The sequence below is a fragment of the Hyla sarda genome, chromosome 1 (assembly GCF_029499605.1).
Source record: "Hyla sarda isolate aHylSar1 chromosome 1, aHylSar1.hap1, whole genome shotgun sequence".
Classification (NCBI taxonomy): Eukaryota; Metazoa; Chordata; class Amphibia; order Anura; family Hylidae; genus Hyla; species Hyla sarda.
The window spans coordinates 447,050,437-447,077,081 of NC_079189.1; positions in this window are offsets into that span (position 1 = coordinate 447,050,437).

Consider the following 26,645-nt stretch of genomic DNA (forward strand, 5'->3'; position numbering starts at 1 on the left):
GCGTGTCTCTGTGTGTTACACAGACACGCTGAATTGCTTATACCGCAGCGTTCCACTTCTAACTGCTAGTCACATCAGCATTGTGGACAGAGAGCAGTGCAGTGCTTTGCTTGTTTTCATTGAGAAGGATTTTACGCCATAAACCTACCAGTCACTTTATTCAGCATTTTATCAGAGAGGGGCAGATAGATTTTCGTTGCCTCATACATTTTAACAAGCTGCCTGAACTTCATGAACCTTATCACAGGAGGCAGGAAAGAATTTTCAGCTCAATTCTGTGTATTTTTTCCACAAGAAATCATCTGCTGCTTATACTAGTCTGTAGACGGTATAAAAACAAGCAGTTCACACCATTATTAATACTCTGTGACAATTAATAATGGTGTGAACTGCACACCAATTTTGGGTTTAATACACATTTTTCTTTTTTTCTTTTTGTGGTGCTGCATTGTTGTGTCCTGCTGCTGTGCAAAAATATGTTTTTTCAGCAGGCTGTAGTGCGTTTTTCTGCCCTCATACATGCATACCACATACCTACACCAAAGCAGTCTACTATTTTGTACCTGTTAATCTGTCAAGGGCCTACATACTGTGAAAGGACAGCCAAAAGTATTAATCAGCTGATGTTTTACAAAACTTGCAGAGTTTTTAGGCTCATTGTAGTGCATTTTTCTGCCCTCATCAGTGCATACCGCATACATACATCTAAGTAGTGTACCATTTTGTACTTGTTAATCTGTCAAGCGCCTACATACTGCCAAAGTACAAGCAAAAGTAATCACTGGCTGGTGTTTTATGAAAATACGTTTTTCAAGTGTACTATAGCAAAATTTTTTGCACTCATACGTGCATACCACATACCTACATCTAAGTAGTGTACCATTTTGTACCTATTAATTTGTCAAGGGCCTACATACTGTGAAAGTCCAAGCAACAGTACTCACCGGCTGGTGTTTTACAAAAATACAGAGTTTCTTTGGCATATTGTAGCGGATTTTTAAAATAGTTTCAAACGTGAGGGCTTTGGACATTTCTCACCAACATTTTCCCCCTTCTATTAATCATCCCCCTAAAACTAATCTTTGTACCGTTTTTTGCCCCGCTTTTCATCACATGAAAAATTATGTGTTGACCGCTGTCTAAAATCATATGAGTGCAAAACTCTTAACATTAGACTAAAACTCTCTTCTCAACTTCTATGGCCACTAAAGTCTTTCAAGCAGGAAGTTCCCTATCAGATATCCTTAGGACAGCTAATTAGTCTTCAGAGTCCACCTTCAGAACCTTTTACTTTAGACCAGATTCTCACATTTCCATGATGGTTGTTTAATGTTATATATGTATACTTGTTGTTGTATCTTGATTGAATTATATTTTACAGGTTTTGAACTGACATCATAATAGGAGCCTCTTGATTTGTAATAAAATTGAGAGGCGAGTATTATCCTTTCCTCATTTATCCACCCCTATAAACTTGTTTCATTACTCTTTTTTTCTTTCATAACTTAAAAGGACTCCTTCATCAAAGAACCAACCTCAGTTGATGCACCTATTGCTGTTGATCCTTCCAGGTTTCCTTATGAGATGCTTTCTACTGCTGTTCAGGTTTATCCGCACCAAAGAAAGAGGAAGATGAAAAGACGCCTATTCCTTATATAACCTGGGCTGCATGCTGATTGGAGAATACCTACCTGATTGTATACCTGTTACCACCTGTATGCACCTGAAAGTTTTTTTTCTTCTGTTCTATTAACTCTTTTGCTGCTGTTTTTCAGTAAAAGAAAGATTTGGCATCATAATACTAGTTTTCAGCTTTTGAACATAATTTAATGGTGCCATCACTCACAACTCACCAGTCACGCCCATCTAAAGGATGTCAGACTAATGAATAAAAAGTGCTTTAGCAGCAGGCTCCATGAAAAGCTGCTTTTGGCTGTACCTAATTAGTAAACACAACTTTATTCTAAATGCGGAAATTTTTTCTCCCGGCACCCTCTTATCCACAATATGTCATTTTATACACGCTGTAAAATGCCACATGTCTCCCTGCATCAATTATCAAACCATGATCTGCCAATTTGTATAAAGAGTCATAAGTATTTTTCAATGATCTCTTTCAGGTCTATATATCTCTTCTGTGTTTTATCCAATTATTGATGTATTTTTGTTTTTATTTTTATTAAGAAAATAAATAAATAAATGTTGCCGTTAATATAATGAATCATGCTGGAAGCTTGAACAGAAATACCATCAAGAAAATGTTCTATTCCTTGGAGACAAATATTGATTGCAGAATCTCAAATTCTAGAAAGAAATACTACTAATTAAAATAATGAGAAATGCTTTCCTCCAAGACCTTATGATAATGAATAGGGCTCATAAATATTGATCTCTGTTCTAGGAGAAACAAATGTAAATCATGTTGAATGACAAGTATGCAAAACATTGGAGAACATTTCATTAATCAAGGTTAAATACAAATACCTTGAACATTCCCATCTGGAATTCCGCTTGATAAAAACATATAATAATTGTTTTTGACTAGTAGACTAGTCTAGTTTCATCCAATAGGAATGTACTACAAAGTTTATGATGAACTAATCTTGTGTAAAGCCTATTCTATAGTTCAATAGGTTCCCCCAGTTGGTGAATGCCTTCTAAAAAGGGGGCAGTCATTATAATGGTTCCAGTTGCTTAAACCAATATGGCTGCAATGTACATGTAAAACCTGATAGTGGGTCACCACACTATCCAGGCTGTACATGTACTTGCAGACATATTAGGGCCTATGCATGGTGGCAGTACTAAGAGTTTTAGTGCTTTCAGTCCCCAAGAAGGAGATTTATCAAAAACTGTGCTGAGGAAGAGTGGTGCAGTTGCCCATGGCCACAAATCAGATAACTTTTTTCATTTTTAAAGAGACCTGTGAAAAATGAAAGAAGCAATCTGATTGTTTGCCATGGGCAACTGCACCACTCTTACTCTACACAGGTTTTGATAAATCTCCCCCCCCCCCAGTGTATCATAAATAGCAGAAGTGGAACCTTTGGCCCTGCGTGTCTGGTAAATGGTAGATGTTGACAGTGTAATGGCACGACAGTAGCCAGACACAAGTTTAAAGTGTCCCTGTCATTTAACAAAAGCTTTAACATGTAACAGAGACATATCAAAAGTTTTGTTTGGTTTGGATGTTCAGACCTCCACTGATCATTAGAATGAGCTGGCAGAAGTCAATAGAGCCCATCACTTGCATCTATATGCAGATTGCAGTAATCTGGGGAGTGAAGCACATAACCTCATACTTCCCCTTCTAATTGATGCTGGAAGTCTAAATACCCAGATCTTAACTGATCAAAACTTTAGACATGTCTGTTGACACAAGTTAAACAACAGGAATACTTTAGCTGAACAGATTTTTACAGAAGAAAACTAGACAATATAAATTCTCTTGTACACAGTAGTGCAAAAGTACATATGAGGAGGTACCCATTTTAGCTGCAGTGCAGTAAGACTTATGTGAGGAAGGTTAAGAAGATAAATCACTCCTTTAGTCTTGTGCTGATAAAAAAGAAAACATTCTGAGAAGGAATCTTCAATGGTTGGCTTCCAGTGGGTGAATTATGAAGAAATAAAGTACTCATAAAACTTGAGCATTGGTGTCCAACTGCAGGATTCCAGGAGTGAGGAGTGCTTTGACTCCTCTACTCCATAGCTAGACCTAAACTCCTTACGTGAAACTGCATGGAGATAACCACTTGACTCCTGTGATTTTCGCTCATTACTCCACACAAATAGTTTTCAAATCTTAAAGGTTCTGTGGGCCTCTTCTATGAATCATGATCTTCAGTTCTTTTCAGAAATTTTATGGGATTAAAGTCAGGTGATTTGCTGGGCCATTTTAGAAACTTTAGTTGTTATCTTTGAAACCATCTGAGAGTTTCCTTGGCTGTGTGTTTGGGATCATTGTCTTGCTGAAATGTCCACCCTTGTTTCATTTTCATCATCCCGGTAGATGGCAGCAGATTTCTGTCAAGAATGTCTTTGTAAACTTGCCCATCCATCCTTTCTTCAATTATGGTAGGTTTGCCAGTACCATTTGCTGAAAAGCAGCCCCACACCAATTGTTGGAATGGTGTTGTTAGAGTGATGTGCAGTGCCTTGTATTGTTTCTATAAGTTCTTTACCTTCAGGCCTATTGCACAAGGCTTCTTTTTTTACTTTGTTTTCCACAGAGTTCTAATGATCACACATAGAAGTGCATTCTATTTTTACTGCAACTCTGTATGCTGCCAATTTCATTCAGAGGCATTGTCGTGCAGTAATAACTCAATTATGAATTCTGAATTATGGTCATAAAAATTATGAATTATGAAAAATTAAAAATTATGAAAATTAACTAAAATATCAAAATTATGACCTGGTGAATTGTAGACAAAGCCAATCAATACAATTCACATGTGAGTCTGACTATTTCCTCAGATATCAACAAGTTCTTTATATGACGGGATGACATTAACGCTTAAGGATGTAGTTTTGCAATATACAATAATACACAGGTATTATAAGTATGCAGATTTATTGGTTATAGGGTTATAAACTAATAATAAACACAATGATATATGCAAATGAATATCAATTAGAAATATTAGTAAACATTACAAGTTTGTTAATTGACTACATATAGTAGAACAATACATGTGAGTAGTGAGTAACTTGTTAAAATAAAACAAAAGCTAATAGGTTAGGAATATCATATAAGAAAAAGGCTACATATCACTCTATCCAGAGTAATCTCATGATATCAAGATGGGCAATATATAATTATAGACATATCAATATGGAATGCTAAATACACTCCCTGCCCCCTTCTAACCAACTACAAATCACATGACTCCATGAATGGGGAAATCCATCTAAGGAAATAAATATGGAAGAACTATGATATACTTCCACCCCATTCTGAATTATTTTCTATACATGATCTTGGTAAGACATTAAGGCAAATAGCAGAGTTTTATGATCTCGCTATACTATATTTTAGGAGGAAGAACTTGAAACAAGTTTCCTGTGTGGGAAATATACTTATAACACAACTTGGCGAGTATGAATTCTATCAATATCTAAGCAATTATTTCATGCTTTGATAGATAATGAGTCTTGATTCTTCTGCAGTTAGAATGAAGTCTCAATATCCTAAAACTATAAAATCAATATGGAGATAATTCATTATTTTATTTAATGAATTTATTTGCCAATCTAAATGGTATAATTCTATCCACATTATCCCAATTAGTCTTAATTAAATGGAATACCATTTTTGTGTCTCTTACCAAGTCTATGTAAGAACCTCGCTTCGGCTCTTAGGAACACTGAACAGTCCATCTCATTGTCAGGGACAGTCATTGGTCTGGTACCGTGTGATCAGTCTGACTGCTGGGATTTCACATGGCTTTCATGGCTTCCATATTGTGGACCTCTCTCCTGTGTATTTGTGTGTTCTCTCCAGCCTACAGTCTACAGTTCAGAGTCCCTAACATCTGGTTTACCAGACTGTTTAATTAGTTAGACACACCCTCCTAAATTGGAATTCCCCAATGAATTCAGGTTGGGTGTGTACATATGGTAATGACTATGACATCACTATACTACCCAGAATGCATTGAGCATATCGCCCGTAATGTCTTTCCTGTCAGTGTAATGTCACCCACCCATCCACTAGGGGGTGCTATTGCATAAGCGATATAGTATCATTACCATTAAGGATTAACTGTCAATAACTGGTCTTAAACCCACATTCCACACTTGACAAATGGAGCCATAATTAACAAACAGGGATTATTTTTGACATATAAGTAATTAAAACCTGGATTCTCATAGACATAGAGTCACCACTTAGACATTCAAATTTATTGGAAAGATAACAATGGATGATTCTCTAACACTGATGTGTGAATGTCTAGAGAATGTAACTGGCCCCCCTTATCTTGTCTTATCCAAATAGTCATAAATATCTAAAGAGATAAGAAGTATTCTACTCACAGACTGGCACTTGAATTTGAGAACTTAGAATACATTGTGGTCTATATAGAACATACACAAAATGGCCAACATCATGCTATTATGCTATGAAACATATTAAACATAGTGATTCATTTTTGGGGCACGGCAGCATCTGAAACTAAATGTGTCATGCACCATCATAAACTTCTAAAGGAGAAAGCTTTAATCCAAATGCCAACCACAGAACATTGTATGGTTACATATAAAGTACCGTAGAACTCCATATTACAAAGCCAGACAGACCAATTGTGCCAAGATCTACATGTAGACAGTAATTCCACAATCCCTTTTAAAATATCAAAAAAGCCTGTGTGAACAGAGACTAAGACTACTAAAAAGGTAGCATTGAAAATGAGTTATTAGAGAATGTATTGTGGTAGTTAGGAAGGGTTTTGGCGCCACTGTTGGGGAAGATAGCCAACCACAAATAGTGCTTATTACATATGATGAATTACAAAGAGAAAACTTCATCTGTACTGAATGAGAATTAACATAGCAGGTCAATGAAAGAACGATATGACCCTTTTGCCGTCATATCCATAAAAGTGTATAGCCTTCTCTATATTTACTAGAGCAATGTTGATTTCCCAATAAAATCATTCTTATTATTGTAACAAAAACATAAAACAGTAAAATTTGAAGAAAGCATATTGAAAAACTAACATTATTCATTTTAAAGTACCTGTAATAGCAGGACACTGCACATATGAAGAATGGGGTTAACTAAATAGCCTAAGACCTCCATCTCTACGTGATGTAAATCAACTTTCAGATAGAGACAGTGAAGGCACATAAAGGGAAAATTGCTCTCTAAGAGCTTGCCTTTAGGTGTCACGTTTTAAAAAGTAGCATCCCTGCAACCCCTAAACTGTTGTCTATGTGTAATTTTGCCTTTTGACAGGGATTCTGGCTAAAATCTTCAGTAATGTTTTAAGAAATGTTGGGATATATTGAGTCTAGATCCTGATATAGTGGTTGAAGGGTGAAAACCTGGGAAGCCCTTGGATTTTGCTTCTTAGTTTAGCCACAAGTCGAATCTGGCACAAGCAGAACTTATTTATGAATGCAGAATAAACACAAATAAGCATGTGCTCATATGTAGTGTTGCTCGCGAAAATTTGCAATGCAAATTTTTTTCACAAATTCGCGAATATTCGCGAATATAGCACCATGTATTCGAAATTACGAATATTCGTTTTTTTTTATTTCGTTTTTTTTCACAGTACACATCACAGTGATCATCCTTCTCTGCTTCCAGCTTGTGTGGTGTAAAGAAGGCTCTAATACTACTGTGTGAGACTGGCGTACGAATTTTCGCATATGCAAAAATTAGTAATTTTCACGTATACAAATTTCTGCATATGCACATTTTCGCATTTGCCGATTTCCGCTTATGCTAATTTTCGCATATGCGAAAATTAAACACGAATTTTACGAATATGCGAATTTAGCAAATATATGACGAATATTCGTCCATATATTCGCAAAATATTGCAAATTCGAATATGGCCTATGCCGCTCAACACTACTCATATGTAGAAACGAATGGGAAATATTTCTTATAGACCATTTATGCATCATGTAAAGCAATATTTGCATAAAAACACAGTAGAATTTCTTTGTTTTTTACAGGAACCAAGAAATATTATTGCTCAGGCAGGGAACAATAGGAGATGGATCCTTAAAGGGGTTATTGAAAAACACAACAGCTTTCTTCCAAAAACAGCACAGGTTGTGTGTGGTATTACAACTCTACTCCTTTTGCTTTGATGAAACTGAGATGCAATACCACACACTAACTGAGGACAAGAGTGGTGCTATTCCTGGAAAAAATAAGTGCTATGTTTTTTTTTAATCATTTTTCTTTATCCTGGATACCAATTTGACGTAACCTGAAATGTCAGTGCATTTGCTGGGAAAGAATAACTTTGGTGTGCACTGGTCATATCAGAGGCATAGAACTAGTGCATGCATGTATTAGGTGCCCCTAAAAGTTAAAGTTAGACTGGGTTCACATATATCAGTTGTCCGGCATAGTTTCCCTCTGGCGTGTACCAGAGGGAAACTTATGCTAGAACTGATCCCATTATTTTGAATAGGACAGTTCACAATCATCCACCGTCCCATTTTGACGCCAGATGGTTGGACATGCTGGAAGGCACCAGACAGCAAGCTGCGTTCCCTTGTCCACTGTCTATAAACAATTGACGCCGGATGCCGGACACAATTGAGGCACGTTGTCATCAGTTGCGCCAACATTTAGGCTGGGTTCACCTATCTCGGACATAGGTGAACCCAGCCTAAGAGGAGAATAGTGGTGGGTTGGATGCCATGCCGGAGGCCAGGAGAATAACATAAATTTAGAGTAAAGCAGGGTTGGGAGTAAGAAGAGTAGCAGCTGTATATACTGTATATATATATATATATATATATATATATATATATATATATATAAATATACACATATATAATGTCAAAGACAGGGTTAGTCAGCATATCCAAATACTAATGAAATAGTGCATGCTGTAGTTGCCAAAAGCATTCAATATCAAGATGGTTGCACTGCTCATCCAGTACCAAGACTTATTTAGTGGGCCGATACCACTATAAGGCAGCTAAGGCAGCTGCTTTAGCCCGCCGGCAGGGATGGGGGTGTCAGCAGAAAAATCTGAATCCCCAGCCACTGGCAGTGGATTAGGCTCTTGATCCCCCCCCCCCCATCTCCCCCCCACATTGCCACTCAGTACAGTCCAAGAAAAGCAAACATGAAGCCCTTCTCAAGTACAGCATATAGGTGATGCTCTGCTTACCCTGCATGTGGAATGATGAAGCATAAGCAGAGCACCACACAGCGTAAGGAAGTCCAGTGGAGGAAGAGGAGGCCCTGATGTCATAGTGAGAGTGGAGGGAAGTTGAGTGGGATTTTTATTTAAGAAAGGCTATATACACCTAACTGCCTGCCTGCACTATATATCGACCTATGTATCTGCACTATATACCTACCTACCTGCCTGCACTATATACCTATCTGCCTGCCGCACTATATACTGAACTACCTGAACTATACACCTATCTGGCTTTCTTCACTATATGCCTACCTATGTGCCTACGCTGTTTACCAATCTGCCTTCACTATATACCTATGTACTGGCCTGCCCTATGTACCTACCTGCCTGCACTATATACATACCTACTTGCCTACCTGCACTATATACCTACTTACCTATCCTATGTGCCTAAATATATACCAACCATATCTACCTGACTGCACTATATACCTACATGCCTACACTATATACTTACTTGCCTGCACTATGTACTGCAAATGTCAAGAGCCTAACATGTTTTTCTGGCAGACTCTTTGGTGGTGAGTCATGGTTGGAAGAAGTCTTCATGGAGGTCTGAGCAATATAGAGAAGAAAACGAAGGAGAACAACTCCACAGAGACGCCCCCTGTGAGTCACTAGATGTAACTTCACTGTAACATATTTGTACAGTTTGCAGAACCTTAGTAGAACTGGGGTCACCACTATATGAATATGAGAGGATATCGGTTTGTGCACAGTTTTATTAGTATGGTGTTATTATCCAGTCCCTTTGTGGAGGTAATGGTAGTGATCATGGGGTGGTGCAATTATATGTCCCTTGTATAGTGGTGATATTGGTCTCTGTATAGTGGATTTTCTTTATTTTTTTTCTCAATAAACTATTTATTGCTTTCCAAACTCTTAAAACATAGAAGTTCAAGTTTACAATTTTGAGGAAACATTCCATAACATTGATAGCTGTGCATGACAACATATGCAATAGATCATGCAGGTTACAAATTGAACCTCAGGAGGTATCATGCATAAACAAAGTGGATAAACTGGGGAAGAGAAAGAAGAGACAAAGAGAAAGGGTAGAGGGGGGGGGGTAGGAAGAGGAAAGTATAGAAGGGAAGGGGGGGGGGGAGGGGGGGGAATAGGACGACATCAATGGTTGACCTGGTGTAGCAGCCACGGAGACCAAATCCGTAGATATTTATCATGCGTTCTATTCGCTCTATGGGACATCTCCTCAAATTGACAGATCTGATGAACCTTAGCCTTCCACTCGTTCAGGGAAGGTGGGGTAGGACTCAACCACTTTAAAGGTATCAAGGACTTTGCGGCCGCTAGCAGGTGAGTTAACAAGAGGTCTCTGTGAGGACGGTACAAGTCGGATGGTCTACCTAGGAGAACCATCTCTGGGTTCAGTGTAAGCGAGGTATCCAAAATAGCGTTGAATTCTCCCTCAATCTCCAGCCAGTACCCTGCTATGGTGGCGCAAGTCCACCATATGTGGGTGTGGGTGCCCGTGTGCTTCTCACATCTCCAGCAAAGCCCGGAGGAGGAGAGACCATGAAGGTGCAAGAACTCAGGAGTCCTATGCCATCGAGACAGCAATTTGTAATGCATCTCTCTCAGCCTAATACATCTGGAGAAGCCTTGGGAATGAGTGAGAATGTATTCGGTCTCCTCGGTGGAGAGAGAAATGTTCAGCTCCCTCTCCCACGAGATGAGGTAGGTTGGTTTAGTGGTCGTCAAAATATCAGCTAGTAGTTTCCTAATAGAAGATAATTTGTGTAGTCTCGCTGATTGAGCAGTGAGAGATCTCTCGTGTTTCAGTGTGCTCCCTAAGCCTTCCCACTGTTCGCAAGAAATGCGTACAGCAATGTTTCATATGTACTAGATGAAGGAAGGAGAGACGGCAAGAGGGTAGGAGTGATCGAAATTCATCTGTTGTCGGAACCCTCCCGTCCACAAAGACTTGTTCGACTGTGTAAGAATTTAATTTCCCCCATAGAGAGGCATATGTCGAGTAGTTACAACCTCCAATCAACGGTATCAGACCAGCGGGGAGAATAGGAGAGACAGGAGGGGAGAGAGCTGGAGCTAGAGAGTGCCAAACAGATAAAAGACCAAGAAATAGGTGGGAGCAGGATGACCGAGAGAGCTGTTTGTGCTTGGTGACCCATAGCGCTTTGATGAAGTCGTCTCCACAAACCCAACGGGCCCACTCCCACTCAGAAAAGTCATGTGAGTCGGAGGAAGTCCGGAGATGTGGTTGGTAGTGAATCCATCTTCTAAGCTGTATTGTTTTGTAAATGGCTGAAATGTCGGGAATCCCTATTCCTCCTTTAACAGATGGTTTGGACAAGAGAGAGTGTGATAGTCTAGGTGTTTTGTGTTTCCATAAGTATGAGGAGAGCAACTTCCTGATTGCAGAAAAGAAGGCTGGGGGAAGGGCTATCGGAAGCATTTGGAGTTTATATGTTATTTTGGGAACAACATAAGTCTGGAGGACATTTCTCCTTCCTATCCAGGAGATGAGGGGAAAGTCATATTCCTTCAATCGGGCTTGGATATCCTCCAGTAGAGGTTTAAAGTTAGCATTGTACAGTTCAGCTAGTGTAGGAGTTACACGAACACCCAAATACTTCAGGGAGGAAGGCGCCCACGGTAATGGGGAGAGCAGTTTGAGGTCTTTGACTCTTGCGGCTGGGAGAGTAATATTTAAGAGTTCCGATTTAGTTATATTGATTTTGTAGTTAGATATGCGACCAAATTCTGTGAATAGCGAGACCAGGCAGGGGAGACCCTCCTCTGGACAAGTTAGGAGGAAGAGTAAGTCATCTGCGAATGCTAGGGTTTTTAGTTCACCATCAGGTGTAAGTACACCCCTCACCCCTTCATGCTGTCTTATTTTTTGAAGAAGGGATTCCATAACTAAAATAAACAAAGTAGGGGACAGGGGACACCCCTGCCTGGTGCCGTTGGTGATGTGAAAGGGTAGGGACAACGTGTCATTAACCATTAGAGAGGCATAGGGGCTAGAGTACAGGGAAAAGATAGCAGCAATAAAGGGTGGGGGGAAGCCAAATTTCCGGAGAACATCCTTCATAAACGACCAGCTAACTCTGTCAAAAGCCTTCTCGGCATCTACACCGAGAAGGACCAGAGGTATACGTTCGTCATGAGCATGTTGTATGGAGGCCAAGAGCTTGAAAGTGTTAGACCTACCTTCGCGGCCTGTGACAAAGCCGGACTGGTCCGGTGCAATCAAGTGTGGGAAAAGCTTTTTAATGCGCATAGAAAGTAATTCAGCCCATATCTTCAAATCTATGTTGAGGAGCGATATGGGTCTGTAGCTACCACAATCGCTCGGGTCCTTGCCCTCCTTAGCGATAAGTGTGATGTGGGCCTCTTGCGACTGTTTTGGCCAAGATCCCCCTCCCAGGAGTGAGTTACATGTGTCAGTGAGATGTGGAAGTAAGGTATCAATGAATTTCTTATAGTATATTAATGACAGGCCATCGGGTCCAGGGCTTCTTCCCGGTGGAAAAGATAGTATCACCTCTCTAACTTCTTCGGGGGTAATAGGGTCTAAGAGGGTCGATGACATTGCTGAGGGCAAGGAGGGCAAGTCCAAGTCAGCCAGGAAGCGAGACCGAGCTTCCGAGAGAGTCTGGTCAACATCTGCACCCTGAGGGGGTTGAAGGTTATACAGGGATTCATAAAAGCTGTGGAAAGCCTTCGCAATAAGGGGAGTGGATGTCTGTGTTAAGCCATTCCTATCTTTTATTTCATGTATGTGTTGCTTGGTTCTAGCCTTTTTGATGAGTGTGGACATTAGGCGGCCTCCTTTGTCTCCGTGTGCGTATAATTTATGTCTGTGGTGCAGGTATGCCTTAGAGGAGCGCTCATATAGATGTTTAATAAGCTCCTCCCTCAACGCCCTGAGTTCTGTCAAAGTGGCCTCTAGCTGGGAACGTTTATGAACCCTCTCAAGAGTGGAGATGTCGTGTAATAATTTATCTAATTTCTTCCTGTAATCTTTGTTTAGTTTGGATCCCCAGGAGATGAGGATGCCTCGTATGTAGGCCTTGTGGGCCTCCCACACCATCGGCGGTGGAGGTCCGGAACCTGCATTTTCAGTAAAATACATCTGCAGATGTTTTAGAATGTCAGGGAAAGCTAGTGGGTGCTCAAGGATCCTCTCGTTCAGTCTCCAGGTGAAAGTGGGAGGAGTGCTGTTAGTGAGAGATATAGTTAGAAAGATAGGGGCATGGTCTGATATCGTGATCGTTTCAATACCTGTGGACACAACAGTCGGCAGGAGGGAGGTGTGGATGAGCAGATAATCCAGTCTTTGGTATGTCCTGTGCGTAGCCGAGTAATACGAATAATCTTTGACGGAAGGGTTCCGAGTTCTCCAGGGATCTAAAAGGGATAAATCAGACAGTTTAGTGAGCAGTCTAGCTAGCAGTCTCTGTGAAATGTGGGACACACCAGACGATGAGTCCAAGCAGGGGTTCAGAGCTACATTAAGATCCGATCCCAGGATGATTGGCCCCTCTGCGTACAGTTTGAGGTCAGCTAAGGTTTGAATCAACCAGGGGACCTGAGCGTGGTTGGGGGCATAGATGTTAGCCAGCGTGTACTTAGACTGGTGTATCTGGATACGTTGAAAGAGGAGTCTACCCTCCGAGTCTGTATGCTGATGAAGCACCTTAACTGGCAGGGATTTGTGAATCGCAATTAACACCCCTTTAGACGCTGAGGTGCCGTGGCAGGAATGAAACCATTGGTTATAATATTTAGTGGGTAGTTTGGGGAGTTTATCCCTTCTAATGTGGGTCTCTTGGAGAAAAGCTATGGAGACCTTTAGTCTTCTAAGCTGATCTACAACATGGTGGCGTTTTTCAGGGGAATTCAAGCCTCTGACATTATAGGAGACTAGCGTGACATCAACCTTTACACGTCGACAGGAGGGATTGGGGTAGGGGGGGGTGGTGAACAAAGGGCAGCAGGCAGAGGGTCAGGGGTAGAGAGGGGGAAAGAAGCAGCAAAGGGTCAAGGGGGGGGGGGTAAAGGAGGGGGGGAGTAAAGAAAAAGGGGGGGGGGGAAGTAAAGTAAGAGAAAGATCCCACTCGTGTGAGTGGGGTGAAGAGAGGCAAGTAACTGAGATACGGTGAGTTACCTAATCTCAGGGGGTGGCAACAGGTACGCCTAGTCTGTGATAGACTAGAGAAATGTGCACCTTAAGGCACTAAGTGGTCAAACACGGTCGTTGTTTAAAACTGGGATACCCGATCCATAGTGTATGTCAGACTGCATTGCCGAGTCCACGGGGCTGTAATAAATCTGGATGGGGAAGGCGATGGGAGGTTGCATCAGGTAAGAAGTCAGATATCAAGGGGTAATGGGAAATATAGGACTCCAGAGGAGGGGTCTATGAGGGGTGTAGTCGAGCTGCACCGTAGGACAATGGGATATTGGGACTGGTTGAGAGAGAGGGGGGGGGAGATTAGGTTAGGGTCGGAGGGAAGAAGGAAGGAGAGATAGGGGAAGTAGGGAGAAGGTGGGGAAAAGGGGGGGGGTTCAGACATAAAGCATTAGAAAACACCTCGAACCTAATACAGTACGTGGAATAAGCAATAGTATACCAATAATCTCTAAGTGTCGTCTGAGAGCTCGAGGGTAACCTGCAGTTCGAGCGTGTATTACAAGCAACCAATCTAAGACGTGAGGAGGGAGGAGGGGGTGGGGGGAGGTGGGGAAGGGGTAACATGGGAAAGGAAAAGGGGGGGGGGAGGAAAGGTATCTATTGCGATGTATAGCAATATGAAAGTTAGTGGGAATCAACTTGGCGCTCGAGTGCAGGAACAACCAGAGAATCTGGTGTGGTGCACAGAGCTATCCTGCTATAAAAGTAGCGAGAGAAAGGGAAAAAGGGGGGGGGGGAGAGGGTGGTGGGAGCTACGGGAGGGGGGGGGTATAGTACATTTCACAACATTTGACAATATGACAATAGAGCTTGTAGCAATCAACTGAGGTATCAGGCGACATTGCGTGCATTTCAGTCTAAACAGCCGATCCACCGGACAGCGGACAAGTTTGAAACTCAGTTCTGGTGAGTGAAGAGGGTTGGGGAGGGGGGGGGGGGGGGTAGTAGAGGAACGTGGCACACCAGATACACACTTATAAATACAAATATAAGATACTTATACATCACAAATGGAAATAGGCCCCATCTAGGGTGAGGAGTGAAAATGGTGGTCGAGGGTGGGTGTGGGGGGGGGGTCAGGAGAAGTCTCTGAAGGAACGGCAAGTAGGTATCCGTATCGGTGGTAAATTTCAATGTCTCTGTCCATCCTTTGAATGTCCTGCATGAGATCACCGAACAGGAAAAGGGGGGGGGGGTTCAGGTAGCGGGGTGAAGGAGATGCTATTGTGGGCTAAAAGGGGATGGGGGTGATGGCTGAAGCAACCAGACAAGTGCTGTCATATGCAAAGGGGCAGCTCCGGTGGGTAATAGGATATGACCAGTTCAACCAACAGGTAAACAGCAAACAGTTCTCCCCAGGTGAAGGGGGGCAAGGTGAGCAAACCTTAGCGGCACCAGCCGCATGAGTCACGTCCAACGGAGATTCTCGAGGTTCGCGTCGGCTTGTGGGATAGAGAGAAACCAAGATCCCTCAGCAGGATTCAACGCGGTGGAGGGGTCTCCTTCTGCGGGGTCTTCTTTAATTTTCCTGCTTTAGTGCGGGAGACCACCTTCCAGTCCTCTGGTGGCGGCAGGTCCGGGAGAGGGCGCAGATCAGAGATCGGGAGCCAGGAGGGAACCTCGACAGGTGGAATGTCTAGGATGGCCCATATCCCCTGCAGGTCTGCCGGGGTTCGTACTATGAGTCTACGGCCATTGTGATTAATAGATAGCCCAAATGGAAAGAGCCACGCATATTGGAGGCCCCGGGCTCTCAAACTCTCAAGGAGCGGTTTTAGCAATCTCCGCTTTGCAAGGGTTGAGGGAGCAATATCTTGGTAAAGGGCAATCTCTTCTCCTTCATATTTCACTGGGTGTTGTACCCTGGCAGCTTGGAGGATGGCCGCAGTGTCCACGTAGGACAGGAGGCCACAAACAACATCCCTTGGTGGGTCTGCTGGTCTTGGCTTCGGTCGCAGTGCCCTGTGGATCCTCTCTATCACAATATGGTCTGCCCGCTCCTTCCCTAGGAGAGTCGCAAAGATTTCAAGCGCGACTTTACGGAGCGCCTTGTTAGCCCAGGTCTCGGGGATTCCTTTAAATCTAATATTCTTCCTGCGACTCCGATTCTCCTGGTCTTCTATTAAGGCATATGCGGAGTTGATGTGCATCTCCAGTTGTTCCGTGCGGTATGCAAGGGCCGAGGAGTGCGAGGCGAGTGAGGAGCAGGCCGTCTCCAGCGCCTCCGTTCTGTGGCCGATCGATAGTACTTCTGCCTTGATATCAGCAAGCTCCGCAAGGACCGGCTTCACTGCCTGGGCGAGGGCCTTCTTCATGAAGGACTTTAAGAATTGCTGGGTCACCATCGCAGGAGAGGCTCCCTCTGTGTCGGTGTCTTGTTGCGCCTCCTCCATGGAGTCTCTCTGGCTGCTCGCGTCCGGCGCCATCTTGGGCTGCCTGGCGGGAGAGATGCCTCCTTTCTTTTTAAAGAATTTGGCCATCTCTGCCTGTCCTCTTCCAGGTCTGGGCGAGTCACCAGGGTCAGCAGTGGCTTGTTTGCCGTATTTGACCATCGCAGGCTAGAAATGGATGGAGTTATAGGTGCTTTCTCTTAGTCGGACGAGAGAGCTGCAGGCTCAGACGTCCATACCAGTCCGCGGCTAGGCTCCGCCCCCCGTGGATTTTATTTAATAACAGTATGATGGTATTAGTCACTGCATTAGTCACCAAAATGCCCCTTTGCCTGCTTAAATAAAAATCCTTGCATTGGCCGTGCTTATCTAAACCATAACTATACTTTATTTTGAATTGCATATATATATATATATATATATATATATCTCAATCAAGATATTAAGTACAGTACAAAAACAATATGCAGCCTGATAAAATAATTTCCAATGTGAAAATCTTTACTAAAACAGCGGAAATGTAAACTTGAACAGATACAGATCATTAATATTCCAATACTTTTGATTGTCTAAATTTAATTATGTTTCTTTCTTTAGTAAATTTAAATAGAGAATGACCTTTTTACTGGAACCGTTACAGCAGAATTAGCTTCCATGATGTCACTTGCATTGAATGATACATTGTTGTTGAGTTCCTTCCCAGCTGTATCATACTCTATTTGAAAAATTAAGAAACGCAAAGTTGTAGACAGATCAAAGAGAAACATCCCAATAGTTTAGAGCTGAAATCTCTCACTTTGCCATGCCATCCCAGTAATCTGTAACTTTGAAGTGTGAGATTTGCAGAGAATGAAAAAGAACCACTGACAAGGTTAAAAAGCTTTATCTCCAAGGCGCTTTACAAAGATCTGCCATGCTCAGTGTTCTGAAACAGACCTTGTGGCAGCGAGCAGAATGGATGATGAGGCTTTGGCATTCATCAAATCAGGTTCTCATCAAATAGAACTTCCACTTTTTGGTGAAAAAAGGGCAAAGCTGCAGAATAAATCCTAGGAGATGGAAATAACAAAAACATAAATGTGTACATCACCCCTTTTTCTTCACATCACGGTATGAAGGAAATGCATTCTCAAAATATCATCGTAAAAACGATACACTACAGGTAAAATAAATGTTCCAAACTCAACTTTCTTAAAAGATTATGTTGAGACACAACGGCCCCCATTTATCAAAAGTGTCATTATTTTAGCCAACTTCTGAGTTAAAGCGCAGCTAGTATATTGACTTATGTTTTGATAGATTTATGACTACATTTGCCTTCTTTTTAAACAATAAATCTGTCACAAAATACATTTCTGCCATTAACTTTTGTACTGGATAAAAGTACCTAACTTTTTCTATGCCAGTGTCTGTATGAATTACACGTGTGTCTTTTTCTCTATGACTTCACTTCAGCAAGCAAGCTACAAGTTAGAGTTCATGAGAAAATAGCTTTGATTTCTTGCATACAAATTCAAAGCATCTCTGTATTTTCATAAGATGTTGTTTCCTTTTTCCTGTATTTTTCATCTATCCCAGGCCACCATGATAACTTCCCAACTCTTCACACCTTCACGCCACCCACGACTTATCTCTTCATAATCTGACAGACAAACATCTTAGGGTTCTCGCATTTCCATGTCCCTATCTATTCTCCACCCACACAAACTACTATTAATAGTGTCCCAAGCGGTAATAATGAGAGTCCAGGCTCTTGTACATTATACATCAGCGCATACCATATAGACTGCAAAGAAAAGTAGTGATCATATGCTCTGTGACCCCCGGAGCCACCTAATTATTTGCAGTTTAAAGCCGGCATGGTGCGGTTTGCTGCATGTGTTCTTGGCTGGCATGGCCTTTACACAAAAGTATGCAATTTTTGCCACTGAAACCATGCCCAAACATGCCCACTGATACACATCTTACATACATGAAAATAGTATTTTACATGTGGCTATACTTCAAACCAAAATTATACACCCATTGACTATATAGGATGTATAGCAAATGTACAGATCATACTGTTCTATAGCATCCTGTTCTAGTCCTAGTCCCTCTGTCTCAGGGGACAGACGTTGAGGCCGACTTATCTTTAGTAAGGGGGTTTGTGGTGTCCCAGTACCGCATTCTATACGCTACTTGTTTATTTATGGGTCCCCATAGCCAGAGTCCCTAGGACTTAGGGATCCCTCTTAGCCAGTCTACCCCTAGTCGCCTCTATTCTAGTGTATGAATCTCTAATTTATGCATAGGTTAATGTAAATAGGATAGTATATGTAAATAAATGGTTAATTACTTGTTTCCATGGCGTCGCAGGGCCTTCGGGTCATGTGATGCGTTCCAAGCCTCACTATGGATGCGTTCCAGGCCTCATTTTGGTATTTCTAGCCTCGTTTTGGTTTTATTATGTGTATAGGACCTGTATAGGAAGTCAGATGATCACCCAGAAGCCTGTGTGACGGTGAGTGACAGCTGACCTTGGACCTATCAAATAAGGCTCCGCCCCCTGTCCATATAAGGGACGCGGCAGCCATTTTAGTTCTCTTTGTTCCTGGGTTGCCAAGCGAGCAACATCTCTCTATAGAACCTGCGCTGCTAAAAACCGTGAGTTAGGCCCAAGCCTCGCAGCAACGGCCGATCCTTAGCAAATATAGAGTGTATCAATCCCCAAACACTCTGCGGGACCACAGGACCTAATCTACCCCTAAATCCGGACGGATCCACGCACCAATTACCTTAATTCTATTAACCTGCAAAAGACGCAAGGTCCGCAGCAACTGTCAGTCATTGAAGTCTATAGAAGTGTATTGCAGAGACTGTAATTGTATTCTGAATGTACTGAAAGTTCAAGAGTAAAGCTTACTTCAGTTCAAGTTTAACTCCAGTGTGGGCCTTCAGTCATTACCTGCATACGCCTGTAGTTTCTGGGAAGGGTGGCGATAGGCCGAAGCTGTACCTCAGTAATACCAGCCCTCACCCTGGCGTCATGAGTGACAGGGTTAATATCAACCCCTCATATACCGATACCACCACCATACACCCCCCCAAGGGCTACCACACATTATTCTCCCTATCTATTCTCCACCCACACAAACTACTATTAATAGTGTCCCAAACGGTAATAAAGAGAGTCCGGGCTCTTGTACATTATACATCGGTGCATACCATACAGCCTGCAAAGAAAAGTAGTGATGATATGCTCTGTGACCCCCCGGAGCCACCCAATGATTTCCAGTTTAAAGCCGGCATGGTGCGGTTTGCTGCATGTGTTCTTGGCTGGCATGGCCTTTACACAAAAGTGTGCAAATTTGCCACTGAAATCATGCCCAAACATGCCCACTGATGCACATCTTACATACATGAAAATTGTATTTTACATGTGGCTATACTTCAAACCAAAATTATACACCCATTGACTATATAGGATGTATAGCAAATGTACAGATGCAAAAGATGCAAGCGCATCTTATGTGAGAGGCACAGGAACAAGTAAGAAACAGATATGGTCATGTGATTGCAACAGGTATATACAAAAACTGTGTATGTGTTCTACAAAACTTAAAATATATCAAAATATACAAAATGTAAATATATCAAGGGAATATAAAAGCAATTTGACGCAGACAATACAACTATTATAAAAAGGGGCTAAATTCATACCTGTCATTAAAGCCGAGAGCTCCTGTGGCATCGAGCTTAAAGGGGTATACCAGGCCAAAACTTTTTTTTATATGTCAACTGGCTCTGGAAAGTTAAACAGATTTGTAAATTATGGGAAAGACTAAAGCATGGAGGTACTCTATCTACCACACAAAAATCTGACCGAGAATTTAGCCAAGGAGTGATACCCTCTTAGCACTCCAGAAAATAGTAGAAATAGACAATCAGTGGTTTGGCTTCTTCTCCAGGGCTAGATATGCTACGAGTGTGTTGGGCTGTATTGGGTGGGTGTATGTATTTATGAGTAAGTCAATGTGTATGTATATAAATGTGTGAATGACTGAGAAGAGAATGAATGAGAGTGACAATATAGTTAATCTGCTTGTGGTTTAGAGGATGGTGGTTGAAAATGTATTGTGGGTTAGTTACAATGTGACTATGTAGAGGTGTGGAACTATGTAGGTGAAAATGTGGTGTGACTCTGTATCAAATAAAATAAATGTCTATGTCCAAGATATGAAAAATAATAATTTTATTGAGCTACAGTATAAAATTACATAAAATGGGAGTGCAGGATCCTTGCACTCACTAAGGCAATTACACTAATCAGATACAGTAAGTTGCCTAAGTTAGAATTAATAAAACATATGCGGCAAGTGTGATATATGTCCAGATAATAATTAGTACCAGTGGAGTGTGGTAAGAGCGCACTTGCAGGCGCTGGAGGCCCCCTATTTGGAGCCCACTGTTCGTGCGAAGAGCAACTTAGTTCAATAGACAAGTATAGTCAATAGGTTTAGCTGAATCCACCGGCCCTCTGGGTCACAACAGCGCGGCGGCTGTATAATAAGGTGAATATATGCAGCACGGCAGCTGTCAATGACAAATCACAGCACGGCGGCTGTCATGAGATGAAGTCCAGCCGGTACACAGTACCGCTTACCCTTAGATGGAGGATGTGGCAGTCCTCAGTGTTGGAGTCGGGTACAGCGGTGCAGGGTCAGGTTCCAGTGGTCCTGGAGCCGGGCAGTAGTGGAGTCGGAGGATATGGCAGTCCTCAAAGATGGTGTCGGGTGCAACGATGCAGAGTCCGGTTGCAGCGCTGCTGGAATCAGAGGATATGGCAGTCCTCGGTGGTAATGTGAGCCCAGCGGCGCAGGGTCCGGGTGCAAGGGAGCACGTCCCCGAGTCCAGATGTAGGTCTTAAGTGGGAACGCCCGCTCCTAGGTCTGGTGCCTATGTGGAAGAGCGGTGCGTGCGGTGGAAATACAGCTGTGATGCCGGTCTGGGTCCCGGTGCAGTAGAGTGAGTTGCAGGGTGCTTCGCTGATGGTGGTAATATTATCTGTGTATGGATCAGACGCGTTTCGGTCCGCCTAGGACCTTCCTCAGTGATTTTTTCTACCTCTACTTACTTAGATCTGTATATTACTTCTATTAAAAAATCTTAATCCTTCCAATAGTTATTAGCTTCTGAAGTTGAGTTGTTGTTTTCTGTCTAACTGCTCTCTGATGACTCACGTCCCGTTTACGAAACAGTGCTGTTGTTCCTGACAGCCGCTCCTAGTCTCCTTGCCCGGAGCTGCTCCCCCTCCCTGCACTCGGGTGTTTCTGTCTTATGCTTTTTTATGGAAATCTGAAGAATCCAATAAAGCGAATCATTTGATATGGCATGGTGAGTGCGGACATTTTTCTATCTTCGTTCTACTAATTTACAAATCTGTTTAACTTTCCGGAGCCAGTTGATATATATAAAAAAAGGTTTTGCCTGGAATACCCCTTTAATGATACAGCGTGCCTCCTTCTGTAACAATATTGTATGTCTATCACTGCCATCTGTGGATGGGTATACTTGTTTTAAACCTGCAAACTTAAATAAGGTGGTATCACTGTTATGAACCTCGCAGATGTGGGGGATAAGACGTGTAGCTCCTATGCCAGTTCTAATAGATCTCAAGTGTTCGCGACGAATAGTCTTACCTATGTAATGAAACCTACATGGGCAGATTAGTTTGTAGATGACAAATGTAGTTCGATATGTTATGAGTTGATTATCGTCACCAATGTGTTCTCAGAAACCTTTGGCTTAACGTCTAGGAATTCGAGCTCTGATTTGCCAAACACAGATGTGAGCAACATATTTTCTTTATTAACGGTGTTCAAATATGTCACAAATTCTTGAAATTCCATCTCCAGGCCATCCCAGATGACCAAAATGTTGTCGACAAAACGAAGGAAGAGTTTAATATACCAAACTTAGGGGTTAACATTGGAAAAGATGTATCAGCATTCGAAAATGGCGAAGAACAGATTGGCATAGGTGCAGGAGACCGGCGTGCCCATTGCAGGTGTCGGTCTCCTGCCTATACCAATTCTCTCTCTCTTTAAACTCATTGTGTGACAAGATAAATGCAAGGGCATCACATACAAATTAAATGAATGCTTCAGTTTTATCAGTCTCTGTAAGAAACTCTCGAATGGCCTATACACCCGCATCCCGAAGGATGCGGGTGTACAAACTCTTGATATGAATGGAAGACAATCTATTGTTAGTATGTAATTCAAAGCTTTCAAGATGCATCAAGAGATCCCCAGTATCTTTAAGGTATGTCGGTATATGTCTCAGTAGGGGGTTTAACAGCCATTCCCCATATTGGCATAGGTACTCAGTCGCAGAGCCAATCCCCGCTACGATTGGACGTCCAGGGGGTGGGCTCTGTGACTTATGCACCTTAGATAGAAAGAACCACTTGGCAGGTTTTGGAGAGTTGGAAAGTAATTTCTCTGCGGGGTTAGAAGAAATCATGCCTTGTTCAGATTTTTAAGAAAAGAACGTAACTGATTCAATGTTTTATGTGTAGGATCTGAGGGGAGGCGTACATACATGGTGCTATCTGCTATCAGGCACTGCGTTTCAGATGTGTAGTACTCAGTGGACATAAACACAGTACTCCCACCTTTATCTGCCCGTGAAACTTTCAAATCTGGTCTGCAAGCAAGCCATCTAAGTGCATGTTTCTCTCCTTCAGATAGGTTACTAGTTGCTTGTGGATACATCAATGCCTTCACATCTTTACGAATGCCTTGTATGAACAGGTACGGAGGGCTGCCCGGGGAAATCGGAGGGGAAAACTTGGAGGGATTACCTCCTTTAAAAAAATAAATTTCGGGCTCCTGGGTGGCAATATGTGAGTCAGGCAGAGGTGGATCCGAATACATACTAGGGTAAATCATCAGCCAAATGACAAAGATCTTGGATAGCTTGTCAAACCAATATCAGTGGCATTACTAATAGGAGAAAAGCCTAAAGGGCTTATCATAGCAGGATATTCCCCTTCTCTACAATGTTGTTGTCTGCAAGTCGGAAGGTTTTTATTAAATAATTTAAATAGGTTGATTTTCACAGTGGCTTTGAATAATTCAATTTCAAACTGTGTGTAGGCAAAAGTCTCACACAGTCCAAAATGTAAGCCCTTAGACAAGAGAGAGATACACTCATCTGACAGGGGGACATCAGTAAGAATAATGACATTAGAGGACTAAGTAGTATTATTCAGTCTCTCCGTGATACATCCTTTCTCTTGGTAGAGCCAGTTGGGTCCTTTCCTTTTCCTTTTGATATATTTTAAGTTTTGTAGAACACATACACTGTTTTTGTAAATACCTGTTGTGATCACATGACCATATCTGTTTCTTACCTGTTCCTGTGCCTCTCACATAAGATGCCTTTGTGCACACAGAGATGCCAGGTGTTGGCTAGTGGAAGAACGCTAAGCATGCAAAACAATACTGTTCCGTTACCACCTCTGCCTCCAACTTCATGATGCCTGTCCTGCACGTTGTATTTATGCATTATGGACAAAAGTAAAATTATGGTCACTGGACGGTGAGTGCAGTCTCCTTTTTTCTTTGCTACATTTTCATATTTGTCTTATTAAGAGTATGCACGCCAGACCCCAGGATCAGGCTAGGTTCCCTGCAGTCAGTTTTCAGCTGAGAATTTAACCCCCTTCAATCGTGCTAGTGCCTGTTCATTTGCCTCTCTAGTCATTTATTATATGTTTGATGTGCAGTTGATGTGCATGCTAGTGCATTTAAAAGAGAATTTTAAATATACCTGAAATACAAATAATTTACACAGAAAGTATTATTCTCATAGACACACAATTTTATTTATAGCGTATTCTTTATTAATTTGCTGTAGCTACTCTTGTTTTCCTTAAGAAAAAAAGAAATAATATAAAAAAGAGTGTATCTTAGTATTCTTACCTTAGGGTTCAATTAGTTCAGAATTATGTTTTCATGTTATAAAACCCTTTTTAATTTTTTATATTTTTACTCTTCTCTACGGATATTTTCCCAAAACATATTCTCTAATTTGCCAAAGCCTTCTCCACTGTCACTGCACATGTGATGTTCTCCAGATTTCTCTACTTCATCACATTTGGGAATATTTAAAACACAAATGGAGCAATTATGAACAAAACTGTTATTGTCTTCCTGGTGTAATGTGTATGATTTCCTTCTCAATCTATGCAATTGTGCACAAGGAAAGATAAAGAATTGAGGAAGAAAACATCTACATGTAATTACTTTGAAGAACAAGGATCATTTGAGTTTACATACTCTTATGTAACTTCACCAAAACAACTTCACATAAGTTGTGTTCCCCTAACCGCTGCCCTCCGGCATGTCCAACCATCCGGCGTCAAAATGGAGATGCTGGATGATTGTGAACTGTCCCAATCAAACAAATGAAATCAATTCAAGCTCCAATTTACCTCCAGTGCATGCCAAAGGAAAACTCTGCCAGATGCCTGATATATGTGAACCCAGCCATATCTATCTCTGTGGTGCTGCAGTGTTCACAGGCACTTTTTCCCATTCCCCCATAGTTTTGAATTGCATACTGTAATTTGATGCTTAAATGGCTGGATGTGTTTTATCAGATTTTCAGAGAGGAGTACATTCTGACAGACGTAAAAAAGAGACGAAAGAAACCTAACAACAGGATAAAAAACGAATTCTTGTCTAATATGATATATAGTAACGTTTCTCATACTCCCTTGTACTATTGATCTATGCAAAGTTTGTTGAAACCACAGATACACTTTTAGCGAACCCCCTTTGTTGGTGACTTCTATCATAATGAAGAAGAATTACGTTACATACATTACATTACTTACCCAAAGGGGGTAATTACAATCCTGCCTTTCCAGGAAACTTCTTCCTGGATCTGCCTAACCTATCCAATCGTGTCTGATCTTCAGTCTAAACCAAAATGGAAATAAAGAGATTCCCGCATCTGGGGCAGATGAATAGTATTTGGGATTTTTGGCAATGCTTCACATGGTGAAGCAGATTTAAGAACCTGACCATATTCTTTTTAACAAAGCCCACTTTGTTTTGGTTTAACAAGAAGAGCAAAAGAAGGACAATGTGACTAACTAACAATTTAGCAAACAAAATTCAATCCACATTAGAAAGAATATAGGTCTCAAATGTCCGGGAGTATGTCCGGGGGTTACCCGTAAGGTTACCCGTAAGGTAATCATCAGGACTGCCTGGTATTCTTTAGGTAGGGTTACAGAAAGAAAGGGCGTCATGTTTTTAGTGCACTAAAAAATAATAAAGAAGTTCCTGATTCACTGCACACCGGAATGCTGGGTGTTTCTTCTTGCACCAAGTATCTACAATGGTCATTTCTGTTCTGGGCAATTCCTCATACTTACACCAACCCCAGGAGTCTACTCAGCAGGACAAGGCTACATGGGAATGGGGACAGTGGAGGGTTGGGGAAGGTGAGTATAGGATTTGTTTTCTATTTTCAACCAGCGTGAGTCTAATTATTTAGAATAAATACTGGATGGAACAACCCTTTAATTTTTTTCATTCAATCTCTATGTTTTCCTCTATAACACAGCATATGGCAGTAACTTCAGCCTCCTTTAATATATTGCCCAACAATATTGTTTCATAAACACATTGCTTTCATTTCCTAGCTCCCTTTTTCTGTGTTCTCTATAGTCTTATATCATTCTGTCAGAATTATTTCTTTTTGTTGCTATTGGATATGACATATAACTGCTCTGTGAATACATTTATTACCAATACTCATAATTGCAAGTTGTAGGGCAATGAAAATGAGCAATTCTACCTACTCTTTGCTGCCGAACATAGGCAGAAGGCAAAGGAAACATAACATTATGGGTTTAATTAAAGTTGTAAGAGAGAATGTGTAAACCTATTCATTGAGGCTGCCTCAATACATGGAAACCTTTAACATATAAATGTCTCTGTGTGCATGTCTAATATTTCTGTTATTTATACCTTAATTATCATCTTACACTTAAAGTATTTTTCTAAGCCTGCTTTATGACGGATCTAACAGAAGTCTATTGCTCAAAATGATAATTTACTGAGTGCTTTTAGTCCTTCCAGTAAGTGCTAGGCTGGTTATTTT